The sequence below is a fragment of the Theropithecus gelada genome, chromosome 1 (genome assembly GCF_003255815.1).
Source record: "Theropithecus gelada isolate Dixy chromosome 1, Tgel_1.0, whole genome shotgun sequence".
Classification (NCBI taxonomy): Eukaryota; Metazoa; Chordata; class Mammalia; order Primates; family Cercopithecidae; genus Theropithecus; species Theropithecus gelada.
Genome location: NC_037668.1, coordinates 3,320,672 through 3,337,736, shown reverse-complemented (window position 1 = coordinate 3,337,736; position 17,065 = coordinate 3,320,672). Strand labels below are relative to the sequence as shown.

General features: G+C 36.0%; 1 pseudogene; it reads left to right on the top strand.

Annotated features, from left to right (window-relative positions):
• The first annotated feature begins 646 nt into the window (after positions 1-646).
• LOC112605816 overlaps positions 647-17,065 on the top strand; it is a 47,337-nt pseudogene continuing 30,918 nt past the window's right edge.

Here is a 17,065-nt window from a genome sequence, read left to right as displayed (position 1 = left end):
CAGTTTTGTTTGTTTGTTTGTTTTTTGGTTTTTTGAGATGGAGTCTCACTCTGTTGCCCAAGCTGGAGTGCATTGGTGTGATCTCAGCACAGTGCAACCTTTGCAGGGACATGGATGTAGCTGAAAGCCATTATCCTCAGCAAACTAACACAGGAACAGAAAACCAAACACCAAATGTTCTACTCATAAGTGGGAGATGAATGATGAGAACACATGGACACAGGGAGGAGAACAACACACACCAAGGCCTGTTGGGGTTGTAGTGGGAGGAAAAGCATCAGGATAAATAGCTAATACATGTGGGGCTTAATACCTAGGTGATGAGTTGATAGGTGCTGCAAACCACCATGGCACATGTTTACCTATGTAAATGTGCACATCCTGCACATGTATCCCCAAACTTAAAATAAGATAAAATAATAATAAAAACAAGTCAGATGTCTTCTTACCTACAAATGATCAGAATAGTTCCCCAGCAATTATTCTTAACCAGGCTGGTTAAGAATGACAGACATAGAATTATGTTATGAAATGACAAACATAGAATTCAGAATCTGGATAAAAACAAATATCATCAAGATTCAGAAGAAAGTTAAAACCCAACCTAAGAATTCAATAAAGTGATACAAGAGGTGAAATGTGAAAGATGGAAAGATGGAACATTAGCAGCAGCAGCAGCAGTGTGAAAGGGTGTGTGCACCTAGAGTATTTTTAAAGTTTTTTTTTTTTTTGTCACTGATTTCTATTAGACTGGTGCAAAATAAATTGCTGTTTTTGGCATTGAAAGTAATGGCAAATAGCTTAATTTTACTGTTGTCAAAGTGAATATCTTTCAAATTTTTGGCCCTTTGAATGTATTCAGACTTGCTTAAAGTCCTGATATTTTAAGAAAGAACCAAGCTGGGCTATAGAGCTGAAACACTCACTACAAGAATTTCATAATACAATCACAAGTATTAATAACAGAATAAAACAAACTGAGAAAATAATCTGAGAGACTGAAAACTGATTCTTTGAATCATTTTAGTCAGACAAAAATAAAGAAAAAGAGAATGAACAAAACCTCTGAGAAATATGAGATTATGTAAGGAGATCAAATCTATGACTCATTGGCATTTTTGCAAGACAGTGAGAGAAAGGAAGCAACTTGGAAAACGTATTTGAGGATATATAGTTCATGAGGATATATAGTTCATGAGGTTTTCCCAACCTCATTAAGAAGGCCAACATTTAAATTCAGGAATGCAGAGAACATTTCTGAAATACTACACAGGAAGACTACCTCAAGACACATACTCATCAGAAGAAAAAATGTTAAAGGCAGCTAGAGAGAAGGAGCAGGTCACCTACAAAGGGACCCATATTAGGCTAACAGTGAAACTTTCAGCAGAAACCCTTCAAGCCAGATGAGACTGGAGGCCTATATTCAGTACTTTTTAAAAAATTCCAACAAAGAATTTAATATGCAGTCAAACAAAACTTTATAAGCAAAGGAGAAATAAGATCCTTTTCAGGCAAGCAAATGCTAAGGAAATTCATTAACACCAGACCTGCTTGCAAGAGGTTCTTAAGAGAGTGCTCAATGTGAAAACAAAAGACCATTACTGACCACCACAAAAACACACTTAAGTACATAGACCACTGACAGTAAAAAGCAACTACACAAACAAGTCTGAATACCACCATGATGACAGGATCGAATCCACATGTGTCATTATTACCCTTGAACATAAATGGACTAAATACCCCACTTAAAAGCCATATAGTGGCAATTGGATAAAGAAGCAAGACCCAACTATATGTTGTCTTCAAGAGACCAATCTCACCTGCAAGGACACACATAGCCTCAAAGTACAGGCATGGAGAAAAATCTACCAAGCAAATGAAAAATAAAAAAGAAAGTACAGGTTGCTATTCCAATTTCAGTCAAAACAGACTTAATCAAAACAATAATCAAAAAAGATAAAGAAGGTATTATATAATGGTAAAGGGTTCAGACTTAGCTATCCTAAATATATATGCACCTGACACAAGATCACCCAGATTCATAAAGAAAGTTCTTAGAGACCTTCAATGAGACTAGATAACCACAAAATAATAGTGGGAAATTTCAACACCCCACTAACAGTATTGGACAAATCATCAAGGCAGAAAACTGAGACAGATATTCAGTCCCCGAATTTGACACTTGACTAAATGGATCTAACAGACATCTACAGAACTCTCCATCCAAAAGCAACAGAATATACATTCTTCTCATCTGTGCATGGCACATACTCTAAAATTGACTACACAATTGGCCATATAATAATTCTTAGCAAATTCAGAAAAACCAAAATCATACCAACCACACTCACAGGCCACAGTGCAATAAAAATGAACACCAAGGCTGAAAAGCTTGCTCAAAACCATACAATTACATAGAAATTTAAAACCTTGCTCCAGAATGACTTTTGGGTAAATAATGAAATTAGGACAAAAATCAAGACATTCTTTGGAATTAATAAAAGCAAAGACAATGTACCAGAATCCCTGGAAAATAGATAAAGCTGTGTTAAGAGAGAAGTTTATAGCATTAAATGCCCACATGAAAAAAATAGAAAGATCTCAAATTAATAACTGACCATCACACCTACAAGAACTAGAAAAGCAAGAGCAAACCAGCCTGAAGCCAGCAGAAGACAAGAGATAACCATATCAGAGCTGAACTGAAAGGAACTGAGTATTGAAACAGATTTTTTTCTCCTTACCTTTACTTTGAGGCTATGTGTGTCCTTGAATGTAAGATGGGTCTCTTGAAGACAACATAGAGTTGGGTCTTACTTCTTTATCCAACTTGCCACTATGTGTTTTTTAAGTGGGGCATTTAGCCCATTTATGTTCAAGGTTAATATTAATATGTGTAGATTTGATCCTATCATCATACAAAAGATAAATGAAACCAGAAATTTGTTCTGTAAAATAAGATTGGTAGACCATTAGCTAGACTAATGAAGAGAAAAGGAGAGAAGATCCACATAGACACAATCAGAAATAAGAAAGGTAACATTACCACTCACCCCACAGGAGAAAAAAAAAAACCCTCAGAGATGATTACAAACACCTCTGTGCACACAAAATAGAAAACCTACAGGAAATTCATAAATTATGGAAACATACAACTTCCCAAGATTGAACCAGGCAAAAAAGTGAAACCCTGAACAGATGAATGAGTTCCAAAATTGAATCAGTAATAAAATTCTAACAACCAGGAAAAGCCCTGTACTAGAGAGATTAACAGCCAAATTCTACCAAATGTATGAAGAAGAGCTGGTACTAATCCTACTGAAAATATTTCAAAACATTGAGGAAAAGGGACTTCTCCTTAACTCATTTTATGAGGCCAGTGTCAGCCCAATACCAAAATCTGGCAGAGACACAACTAAAGGAGAAAACTTCAGGCAAATACTCTTAATGAATATAAATGCAAAAATTCTTAGCAAAATGCTAACAAACCAAATCCAGCAGCACATCATAAAGCTAACCCACCAAGATCAAGTGAGCTTTATCCCTGGGATGCAAGTTTGGTTCAACATATGCAAATCCATAAATGTGAATTCATCACATAAACAGAACTAAACTAAAAAACCACACAATCAACTCCATAGATGCAGAAATGCTTTTGATAAATTTCAACTACCTATCGTGATAAAAACACTCAACAAATTAGGCATTGAAGAAACATACCTCAAAATAATAAGGGCCGTCTATGGCAGTCTCACAGCCAATATCATACTGAATGGGAAAAAGCTAGAAACATTCCCCTCGAAAACTGGAATTAGAAAATGATACTTACCCTCACCACTCCCAGTCAACATAGTACTGGAAGTCCTATCTAGAGTAATGAGGCAAGAGAAAGAAATAAAAGGCACCCAAACAAGCAGAGAAGAAGCAAAACTATCTCTGTTAGCAGACAATATAATTTTATACTTAGGAAGCCCCATGGTCTCTGCCCCAAAGCTCCTAGATCTGATAAAAACAACTTCAGCAAAATCTCAGGATACAAAGTCAATGTGCCAAAAATCCGTAGCATTCCCATACACCAATAACATCCAAGCTGAGAGCCAAATCAAGAATGCAATCCCATCCACAATAGCCCCAAAATGAATAAAATACCTAGAAATATAGCTAACCAAGGAAGCAAAAGGTCTCTCTAATGAGAATTACAAAACTGCTGGAAGAAATTAGAGATGACACACACAAATGGAGAAATATTCCATGCTCATGAATGGAAAGAATACATTTTGTTAAAATGGCAATACTGTCCAAAGCAATTTATAGGTTACATGCTATTCCTATCAAACTACCAACATTTTTCACGAATTAGAATTAACTATCCTAAAATTCATTTGGAACAACAACAAAAGCCCTAACAGCCAAAGCAATCCTAAGCAAAAGGAAAAAAAACTGGTGGAATCACATTACTCAACTTTAAACTATATTACAAGTCTACAGTAATGAATATAGCATGGTACTGGTACAAAAACAGACACATAGATCAATGCAACAGAATAGAGAGCCCAGAAATCATGCTACACACCTACAACCATCTGATCTTCAACAAAATCAACAAAAACAAACAATGAGGAAAGGTCCTCCCTATTCAATAACTAGTGCTGAGTTAACTGGCTAGCCATATGTAGAAGACTGAAACTGGACCCCTTCCTTACACCATATACAAAAATCAACTTAAAGGTGGATTAAATACCTAAATGTAAAACCTAAAAATATAAAAACTCTAGAAGAAAAGCTAAGAAATGCCATTCTGGATATAGGTCCTAGCAAATATTTCATGATGAAGATACCAAAAGCAAATGCAATGAAAACAAAAATTAGTTAATGGGACCTTATTAAACTAAAGAGCTTTTGCATAGCAAAATAAACTGCCAACAGAGTAAACAGACAATTCACAGAATGGGAGAAAATATTTGCAAACTATGCATCTGACAAAGGTCTGATATCCAGAATGTATAAGGAACTTAAACAATTTAATAACTGGAAAACAAACAACCCCATAAAAAGTGGGCAAATAGTATGAACAGACACTTCTCAAAAGAAGACATACATGTGGTCAAAAAGCACATAAAAATCCTCAACATTGGCAATACTATTTAGGACATAAGCATGGGCAAAGACTTCATGACTAAAACACCAAAAGCAATGGCAACAAAAGCAAAAATTGACAAATGGGATCTAATTAAAGTAAAGAGCTTCTGCATAGCAAATAAAAATATCATCAGTGTGAATAGGCAACCTACAGAACGGGAGAAAATTGTTGCAAACTATCCATCTGACTAATATCCAGAATCTACAAAGAACTTAAACAAATTTACCAGAAAAAAATACAACCCCATCAAAAAGTGGCTGAAGGATACGAGCAGATACTTCTCAAAAGAAGACATTTAAGCAGCCAACAAACATATGAAAAAAGCTCATCATTACTAGTCATTAGAGAAATGCAAATCAAAACCACAATGAGATACCATCTCACGCCAGTTAGAATGGCGATCATTAAAAAGTCAGGAAACAACAGATGCTGGAGAAGATGTGGATAAATAGGAATCCTTTTACACTGTTGGTGGGAGTGTAAATTAGTTCAACCATTGTGGAAGACAGTGTGGCAACTCCTTAAGGATCTAGAACCAGAAATACCATTTGACCCAGCAATCTTATTATGGGGTATATCCCCAAAGGATTATAAATCATTCTACTATAAAAACACATGCACACGTATGTTTACTGAGGCACTGTTCACAATAGCAAATACTTGGAACCAACCCAAATGCCCATCAATGATAGACTGGATAAAGAAAATGTCGCACATATACACCATGAAATATATGCAGCCATAAAAAAAGGATAAATTCATGTCCTTTGCAGGGACACGGATGAAGTTGGAAACCATCATTCTCAGCAAACTAACACAAGAACAGGAAACCAAACACTGCATGTTCTCACTCATAAGTAGGAGTTGAACAATGAGAATACAGGGACACAAGGAGGTGAACATCACACACTGGGGCCTGTCAGGGGGTGAGGGGCTAGGGGAGGGATAGCATTAAGAGAAATACCTAATGTAAATGACGGGTTGATGGGTGCAGCAAAACACCATGGCACGTATGTACCTATGTAACGAACCTGCACACTCTGTACATGGACCCCAGAACTTAAAGTATAATAATAATTAAAAAATCCTCAACATCATTAATCATTAGAGAAATTGAAATGAACAGTCAAGACATAACAGATGCTTGTGAGGTTGCAGAGAAAAAAGAACACTTAATCAATGCTAGTGGCAATGTAAATTAGTTAATTCAGTTTGGAAAGCAGTTTGGCAATTTCTCAAGAAACAGAGTTACCTTTCAACCCTGCAGCCCCATTATTGGGTATATAACCAAAGGAATATAAATTGTTTTACCATGAAGACAAATGCACATGTGTGTTTATTGTGGTACTATTTACACTAGAAAAGACATGGAATCAACCAAAGTAGACTGGGTAGACCTACTCATCAAAATGCTCATCAAAAGTAGACTGGATAGACCTACATGGAATACTATATACACTATGGAATATTATATAGCGTGGAATGTACACCATGGAATATATACATTGTGGAATACTAGACAACCATAATACACCATGGAATACTATACAGCCATAAAATATATACACCATGGAATACTATACAGCCGTAAAAAACAACATTATGTCCTTTGTAGCAACATAAATGGTACTGGAGGTCATTATCCTAAGTGAACTAGCACAGAAACAGAAAACCAAATATTGCATGTTGTCACTTATAAGTAGAAACTTAATATTGAGTATACGTGGGCACAAAAAAGGGAGCAACACACACTGTGGCCTACCTGAGGGTGGAGGGTGGAAGGGGGATGTGGTTCTAAAAACTACCTATCAGGTACCGTGTTTATCATCTAGGTGACAAAATAATTTGTATACCAAACTCTTGTGACACACAATTTACCTGTGTAGCAAATGTGCATCTGTACCCCCAAATTTATGATAGTTTTCTTTTTACTGAAATGTCTAGTTCTATCAAATTTTTAGTACTGAGCAATGTTATAGGCTAATAAAATGCAACTTGCTTGCTTCATTCAGGCAGTAACTCATTTATTTAAAAATTTTGAGTATCTATTTTGTGAATCAGGAGGAAAAGAGAAAAACATATCAGAAACTGCCCTCAAGAAGTTCACAGTCCAGAAGGGGAAGCAAATAAATGAATACGTTCACTACAATACCATAGCAATTTGTGGTACAATAAAAAATGCATTTGGTCTTTGTCCTTTCGCCACCCCCAATAAAGCTCCTAAAAATACTTAAACATTTGGAAATTAAACAACATGCTCTAATGACCATGAGTCTAAGAAGACCTCACAGTAGAAAATAGAAAATATTTTAAATTTAATATAACAAATTTTTTTTAATTTCTGAAACATATCTAAAGAGGGAAATGTAAAACTTTAAGTACATATGTAATAAGATAAGAAAAGTAGGAAAGTGAATTAAACCTTAAGAAAACTAGAGAGAAAGTCAATTAAACCCCAAGAAAAATAGACTAAAGGAGGTAATAAAGACAAGAGCAGAAATTAGTGAACAGAAAAAAGAAACAGTGAAAAAAATAAAAGCTTGTTCTTTGAAAAGTTTAATCACCTAGCAAGCCTTATTTAGGAAACAAGGAGAGAGAAAACATAAATTTTTAATATCTGCAATAAAAAAAATGACATCTCTAAAGTGGTATTTGCTCTGAAGGGCATGAAGTTTTTAAACTAGGATGGTTCCTAGATACACTTCTTTTGTTTCACACCTGCGCAAACACCAGGGGAACCAGAGAAACTAGCTCCTATCTGGCAATGTGAGCTACTGCAAGGACTACTGCAAGCTCTACTCACACAGAAGAGGTATACATTTGGTTGTCTCACTGGCAGCTGTGTCTTCTGTTATTTATCTTTCTGAGTAAACCCCTGGCAAGGGTAGCCTTTGCTGTGTGTTGGCAAGACATACTGATAGCCCCTTAACGACACAGTCACAAGGAAAAAGCTTTACAAAATGTCCAGTATGTGTGGGAGTGGGTAACCATAGCCAGGCTGAGAACAACATTCCAATAAAGTCAGCCTGTGCATGTTTGTATAGCATGACCCTTTACTGGGGTCTTACCAAAGTGCCCTGCTATCATTGGTCTGAGAGGAATGCAAACATATCTTAGACTTCAATTGACTAAGTTTTTTTAATTTTTAAATATAAGCCAAGGGATATGTACAAACCCTTATTTTTGAGTGACTAAGAAGGTACTTTCAAAATGAATAGAATTCCTAATTTACTAATGGTATATAAAAGGAACACTTAAATGACACTGTACTATGTTTGCTCTACTAAATGTTCTGTTGTATTTTTTGAAGTAAACTTACATTTGATCTTGAGGATACAAAGGTCCCTGATCACTCTGAAAACTAACTGGCCAAAGAAAAGTCCAATTGGCTAACGGACAAGAAAGGATATCAAATAAGAAGTCTCATTAAATGATTAAAATTCTGGTGATTATAAAATGTATTAATTTTGTTTTACTATATTAAAGATGTTAATGAAAGGTCATGGGAAGGTAGACTGTGAATAAATTCTTTTCCGAATGAGACTTTTACCTTCGGTTAGCTTACCAGCTCTGGAAATAAAGCTTACATGTGTCAATTATGTAATTAAGCAATATTTACTATGGTTAAAATGAACTCTGATTGGTAAGTTCCATCTGGACTTGGAGAGCTAGAAATACCTCACAAGAAGTCATATCTTTCAGATATCCTTTGTATGGAATTCTTGTAACTCAGCAAGTCCCTTGTGGGAACCCTGGAAGGTATGCCTATGGAGTTATATTAAGCTTCTCAGGAGCACGAGGCCTTTAAGCCATGGCAGCTTTCACATTTTGTTCAATGTGAATCTTATTACTTTGAAACTGATCTGTTACTTGGAGAGTCAGAAAAAAATGACTCCTATGTGGCTGTGGGACTACTGCAGGGACTGCTGTAGGGTCTACTTTCATAGAAGATAAACATCAGGCAAGCTGTGAGGCTTGTCCATATCCTTTTGAGTAAATCTAAGGATTAACTGTGATAGTTTTTTGTTTTGTTTTTTGGTTGGTTGGTTTTATTTTTGGTCAGTGGATACATACATATGGCATAGTTAAGTGCAATTGCTTTTCTTATGTTCCATCGCTTTGTAAACTCACATCCCATATACAGTCATCATTAAAACTTACTGACTGCCAGTACCAAATGTAGAAGCCTCCAACACTGTAAGAGCATGGCAAGATAGGCTTTAGGATGGGTCAACCCTGACATTACTCACTGTAGAGTACAAGCACTGAATTCTTTCTAGTTCTGTTTGAGAGAGGATTTCACCCACTGTTACTCAATCACCAAATATGGAACAAGGCTTCTCTTGGCTTTGGCTTTCACTCTTCCCGGGAAGGGTTTCTCACTGGTGGAGGCAGAGCAGACAGTGAGTGGTCCAAAGTGGCTTGATGGCCCCAAATGAACCAACAGAACACCCAGGAGTCCTACCCAGACCAGGACCCCAGAGACAAAAGGCAAGAGCTGTTGCCAGCCACATGGGTCTTCATCAAAGCACAGTGGCACAGTTTTTAAGATGGAGTAGTTGAACCTGGATAACCCACAGGTGGAAAATTGCAAGATATGTATTAAAAACAAAAGTAGAACTATAACTGTAACATATTTAATGGTGAAATATTAAGCTTTTAAAATCAAGAACAAGAGAACAATAATGTCTGCTTCATATTGGTACAAGTAGAATGTTGGGTCTAAGGATTAGAAAGACTCAAAACTGTCATTATCCACAAATTATGTCATCATAATAGAAAATCGAAATGTCTTTATAGCCAAATCATTAGAACTAAAAAAAACTTAGGAAGTTTTCCAAATTCAAAAATTGTTTCACTTTTGTTTAATAGTAGCAAATTAAAAATACTCGGGAATAAATGAAACAAAATATTCAATATTGGTATGGTTTGGATTTGTGTCCCCACCTAAACATCACACCGAATTGTAATTGCCAGTGTTGGAGGTGGGGCAGGATGGGCAGGGATTCGAACATGGGGGTGGAATCTTCATGAATAGTTTAGCACCATTCATGAACATGTAGTGGTGTACTCACGAGATCTGGTTGTTTAGACGTGTGTAGCACTGACTGGGCATGGTGGTTCACGCCTGTAATCCCAGCACTTTGGGAGGCCGAGGCAGGTGGATCGCTTGAGGCCAGGAGTTCGAGACCAGCCTGGCCAACATGGTGAAACACTGTCTCTTCTAAAAATACAAAAATTAGCCAGGTGTGGTGGTGCACACTTGTAATCCCAGCTACTCAGGTGGCTGAGGCAGGAGAATCACTTGAACCCGGGAGGCAGAAGTTGCAGTGAGCCAAGATAGCACCACCGCACTCCAGCCTGAGTGACAGAGTGCAACTCCGTCTCAAAAAAAAAGTGTGTAGCACCTCCCCTCTCACTCTCTCTTGCTCCTGCTCTGGCCATGTAACATGCCTGCTCCCCCTTTCTACCATGAATGGAAGCTTCCTGAGGCCTCTCTGAAGGAGAAGCCACTATGCTTTCTGTATGGCCTATAGAACCATGAGCCAAATAAATTTCTTTATAAATTACTCAGTCTTGAGAAGGTATTTCTTTATAACACTGCAAGAATGAACTAATACAAATATCTTCATGGAAAAAATTGTAAAACCTGACTAGATGCCTAAATAAATGAAAAGAAACAGAATGTTGATGAATTGGAAGACACAATGTTGTAAAAACAATGACCCTCTTCCAATTGATTTGTAGAGCTAATATTATCCAAATAAAAATGTCAAGAGTATGTTGTGAACTTGCCAAAAATATATGTAAAAGTACAAAGAGTTAGGAATAACTAAGATGTTTTGCAAAAGAAAAACAAGATGTATTAGTATCTGCTATTTCAGATATCAAAATTTTAAATGAAGCTATGTATTTAAGGCAGTGTTATTAAAATAGGAATAAACAAAACAGACTGAAAGAAAAAATAGAGATCTATAATTTGACATGTGAACACACAGATTAGTGCTGTATGCTGGAGGAGGCATTGTAGAATACTGTAAAAATATTCTTTATTCAATAAATTATTTTACAGCAGATGAGTATTCATATAGATAATTTGGAAATTTACATTTCCTTCGCACTATACACAAAAATAAAATTTTGGGTTTCACCAAGTCCTGTGAAAAAATAACTACAAATATTTTAGAAGATAACATAGAAGACTATCCTCAAGACCTCGGGATAGGAAAGTATTTACTGCATAACACACAAAAAGCATTAACTATAAAGGAAAAGACTGACATATTCAACTACATTAATTTTAAGTACATACTTCATTAAAAGACATATTTAAGAAAAAGGTAAGTTGTGAAATGATAAAATATATTTGTAACACATATCTCTTGTTCAAGGATTAACAAGGCCCAACCCTGCTTAGCTTTCTAGGTCAGACAAGGTCAGGTGTGTTCAGGGTGGTATGACTGTAGACTGCAACGCATATCTGACAAATGACACTGACATAGAATTTCTACAAATCAATTTTAAATATACAGACTACTCAATAGGAAGAAACAGAAAAAATAAACATTTTATACAATAGGAATTTAAACGGCCAAAAATGCATTAAAAGTGCTCATCCTCATTAGTAATCAGAGATTTGAAAGTTAAAACCATAATGAGATATTATTACACATCAATGGATTAAAAAATTATACGTCTGACAATATCAGAGTTGGTAATATGGAATAACAGGAACTCTTTCACTGCTGGCACAGTAGAAATTGGTATAATAACTTTGAAAAATTGTTTGACATTATTTAGTAAAGCTGAACATATGTATATTTTAAACCTGAGCAATTTTATTCCTAGCTGTATATGTAGAGAAACTCATGTACATGTGCAGCAGGATATATGTGTGTAGGAATGCTCACAGTAAAACAACAAAAAATTTAAAACTATCCAATACTACCAATAATTTGCACAATGGAATTTTTTATATAGAAATGAAAACAAATTACAGCTACATGGAACCACAAGGGTGAACCTAACAAAGTAATTTTGAGTTAAACAAGCAAGAGATAATATAGTTGTATGATTCAATTTGTGCGAAGTTTTTCCTCTAACGGCTAAACTAGGGAAAGAGTACCAAGGAGTTTCTATTCTAGCCACATCTTTTTAAAGTTTTATTTTATTTTTAATTGATAATAATTGTACATATTTATGGAATAAAGTGTGATGTTTTGATACATGCATACATTGTGTAACGATAAAATCAGATTAATTGCATATTTCCTCACCTGAAACATTTGCCATTTCTTTGTGGTGAAATATTTAAAAATCATCGGCCAGTCGCAGTGGCTCACACCTGTATTCCCAGCACTTCGGGAGGCCGAGGCGGGCGGATCACCTGAGGTCAGGAGTTTGAGATCAGCCTAATCAACATGGAGAAATCGCATCTCTACCAAAAACCCAAAATTAGCCGGGTATGGTTGTGCATGCCTGTAATCCCAGCTACTCTGGAGGCTGAGTAGGAAAATCCCTTATTTCCGGGAGGCAAAGGTTGCCGTGAGCCAAGATCGCGCCACTGCACTCCAGCCTGGGCAACAAGAGGGAGACTCCGTCTCCAAAAAAAAAAAAATCATCTCTTCTAGCAATTTTTAATATACAGTATGTTGTTGTTAACTATATTCACCCTACCGTTCAATGGGACTCTAGAACTTATTCCGCCTAACTGCAACTTTCTACGCATTTACCAACCCCTTCTTAGCCTCCTCTCTCACACCCCCAAGACCGGAGTAGGTACTATTCTACTCTCTACTCGTACAATATCAACTTTTTTCAATTCCACATATGAGTGAGAACATGTGGTATTTGTCCTTCTATGCGTGGCTTATTTCATTTAATATAATGGCTTCAGGTTCATCCATGTTGTTGCAAATAACATTTTATTTTTTTTATGGCCAAATAGTATTTATCTGTGTATAACTACCACATTTTTTGTACCCATTTATTCACTGATGGACACTTAGGTTTATTACATATCTTGGCTATTGAGAATAATGCTACAGTAAACAAGGGATCACAGTTTTGTTTTGTTTGTTTGTTTGTTTTTTTTGACATACTGATTTCATTTCCGCTGGATGTGATGCAGAAGGGGGATTGCTGGATCATATGGTAGTTTGATTTGTGGTTTTTAGGAACTTCCATACTGTGGTTCATAATGGCTGTACTAATTTATGTTTCCACCAACGGTGCGTCCTTTCTCCACATCCTTGCCAGCATTTGGTGGGTTTTTTTGGTTAGCCATTTTAGTGGGGTGAGGTGACACTCACTGTGATTTTTGATTTTGTTTTGCATTTCTCTGATGATAGTGATGTTGAACACATAAAGAATAAACCTATTAGCAATTTGTGTGCTTCTTTTGAGAAATATTTGTTCATATCTTTTGCCCATATGTAACAAGATTTTTTGTTTTTTAGTTACTAACTTGCTTTGCAAATATTTTCTCTCATTCTATAGGTTGTCTCTTCACTCTGTTGATTTTTTTCTTTGCTGTGCAGAAGCTTTTTAGTATATGATCCCATTTGTCTATTTTTGCTTTTGCCAGTGATTTTGAGTTCTTATCCAAAAAAAATTATTGCCCAGACCAATGTCATGAAGCAATTCCCTTATGTTTTCTTCTAGTATTTTCATAGTTTTTGGTTTTACATTTGAGTTCTTTTTTCATATGTAGAGATAGGCATCTAGTTTCATTTTTCTGCACATAGATCTTCAGTTTTCTTAGCACCATTTATTAAAGAGGCTGTCCCTCTCCCCAAAGTGTGTTATTGGTGCCTTTGTCAAAAATTATTTGACTGTGAATGCATGGATTTATTTCTGGGTTCTCTATTCTGTCCCAGTGGTCATGTGTCTGTTTATATGCTGGTATCATGCTGTTTTAATTACTATAGTTTTGTAGAATATTTTGAGATTTTGCCCCCGACTTTGTATTTTTGGTTTAAGATCATTTTGACAATTTGTGGTCTTTTATAGTTTCATATACATTTTACATTTTTTAAATTTCTGTGAAGAATGTAATTGGTATTTTTATACACATTGCATTAAATCTGTAGATCACTTTGGATAGTATGGATATTTTAAAAATATTTTTTTCAACCATGAACATGGTATATCTTTCCATTTATTTGTATCCTTCTTAATGCCTTTCATCAATGTTTTATCTTTTTCATTGTAGATATCTTAACCTCCTTGGTTAAATTTATTACTAGGTATTTTGGGGTAACTATTAAAAGTGGGATTGTTTTCATAATTTCTTTTTCAGATAGTGCACTATTAGCATATAGAAATACGACTAATTTTTGTATGTTGATTGTGTACCCTTCAACTTTACCGAATTTGTTTGTTAGCCTTAATAGAGTTCCCCCCTCCCCACCCCGTGGAATCTTTAACTTAATGCGTTCAGAGTTTTTATCATGAAAGATGTTGAATTTCATCAAGTGCTTTTTCTGAGTCTTTTGAAATAATGATATAGTTTTTGCCCTTGATTTCATTTATGAGATGCATCAAGTTTATTGATTTATGTATGTTGAGCCATCCTTACATGTCTGGGATGAATCCCATTTGATTAAGGTGAATGATCTTTTTAGTATAATGTTGAAATAGGTTTCCTAGTAGTTCTTAAAATTTTTCAACTTTTATTTTAGATATAGGAGATACGTGTGCAGATTTGTTACATAAAAATATTGTGTGATAATGAGGTTCAGAGTGTGGATATTGATCTTGACATTCTGGCAATGAACATAGTACTTGATACCTACTTTTTAGCCCACCTCCCACCCTTCACCCTTTGGTAGTCCACAGTGCTCCTATATTTATGTCCATGTGTGCACAATGCTTAGTTCCCACTTATAAGTGAGAGAATGTGGTATTTGGCTTTCTCGTTCTGCATTACTTTGCTTAGGATAATGGCCTCCAGCTGCATCTATGTTGTTGCAAAAGACACGATTTCATACTATTTATGTCTGCATAGTATTCCATGGTGTATATGTACCACATTTTCTTTGTATGTGTGCTTAACTGTTTAAGTTTACTTTTATTTATAATTTTTGTGGGTACATAGTAGATGTAGACATTTGTATGTTACTTGAAATATTTTTATATAGGCATGAAATGCATACTAATCACATCAGGGTAAATGCAGTACCTTTGTGTTACAAATAATCCAATTCTATATACTCTGCATTATTTTTAAATGTAGAATTAAATTATTATTATTATTTATTACTTTTTTGAGATGGAGTCTCACTCTTGTTGCCCAGGCTGGAGTGCAGTGGCATGATCTTAGCTCACGGCAATCTCCGTCTCCCCATTTCAAGTGATTCTCCTGCCTCAGCCTCCCGAGTAGCTGGGATTACAGGTGCCTGCCACCATGCCTGGCTCATTTTTGTATTTTTAGTAGAGACGGGATTTCACCATGTTGGCCAGGCTGGTCTCGAACTCCTGACCTTGTGATCTGCCCGCCTCGGCCTCCCAAAGTGCTGGGATTACAGGCATGAGCCACCGTACCCAACCTAAATTATTTTTGACAATAATCACACTGTTGTGCTAGCAAATACTAGGTATTATTTATTGTTTCTAACTAATTTTGTGTTCATTAGTCATTACACCTCCACCCTTACCTCCCCTACTCTTCCCAGCCTCTGGTAACTATTCTTCTACTCTCTACCTCTGTGAGCTCAATTGCTTTAATTTTTAGCTTCCACACTTAAGTGAGAACATGAAGTTTGTCTTTCTGTGCCTAGCTTATTTCACCTAACAAAATGACCTTCAGTTTCATTCTTTTGTGATAAATGACAGATCTCATTATTTTTTATGGCTGAATAGCACTCCATTGTGCATATGTACACTTTCTTTCTTTTTTTTTTTTTCTTCAACTTTTATTTTAAGTTCAGCGGTATAGGTGCAGGATGTGAAGGTTTGTTACACAGGTAAATGTGTGCCATGGTGGTTTGCTGCACAGATCATCCCATCACCTAGGTATTAAGTCGAGCATCCATTAGCTATTCTTCCTGATGTTCTTCCTTCCCCAACCCTCCCCACCCAGACAGACCCCAGTGTGAGTTGTTCCCCTCTATGTGTCCATGTGTTCCCATCATTCAGTTCCCCCTTATAGGTGAGAACATGCAGTGTTTGGTTTTCTATTCCTGCATTAGTTTGCTGAGGATAATGGTTTTCAACTCCATCCATGTTCCTGCAAAGGACATAAACTCATTCGTTTTTATGACTGCATAGTATTTCATGGTATATATGTACCACATTTTCTTTATTCAGTCTATTATTAATGGACATTTGGGTAGATACCATGTCTTTGCTATTGCAAATAGTGCCACAATGAACATACAAGTGCATGTATTTTTATAATCAAATGATTTATATTCCTTTGGGTATATGCCCAGTAATGGGATTGCTCGGTCATATGGTATTTCTGCCTCTATTTCTCTGAGGAATCACCACACTGTCTTTCACAATGGTAAAACTAATGTACACTCCCACCAACAGCATTAAAGCTTCCTTTTTCTGCATAACCTCACCAGCATCTGTTGCTTTTGACTTTTCAATAATCACCATTCTGACTGGCATGAGATGGTATCTCATTGTGATTTTGGTTTGCAAATAATGATCAATGATGTTGGACTTTTTTTTCATATGATTGTTGGCTGCATGTATATCTTCTTTTGAGAAATGTCTGTTCTAGTCATTTGCCCACTTCTTAATGGGTTTTTTTTTTTCTTGTATATTTGTTTAATTTCCTTTTAGGCTCTGGATATTAGACCTTGGTCAGATGAACAGATTGCAAAAATTTTCTCCCATGCTGTAGGTTGTCTGTTCACTGTGATAGTTTCTTCTGCTGTGCAGGAGCTTTTAAATTTAATTAGATCC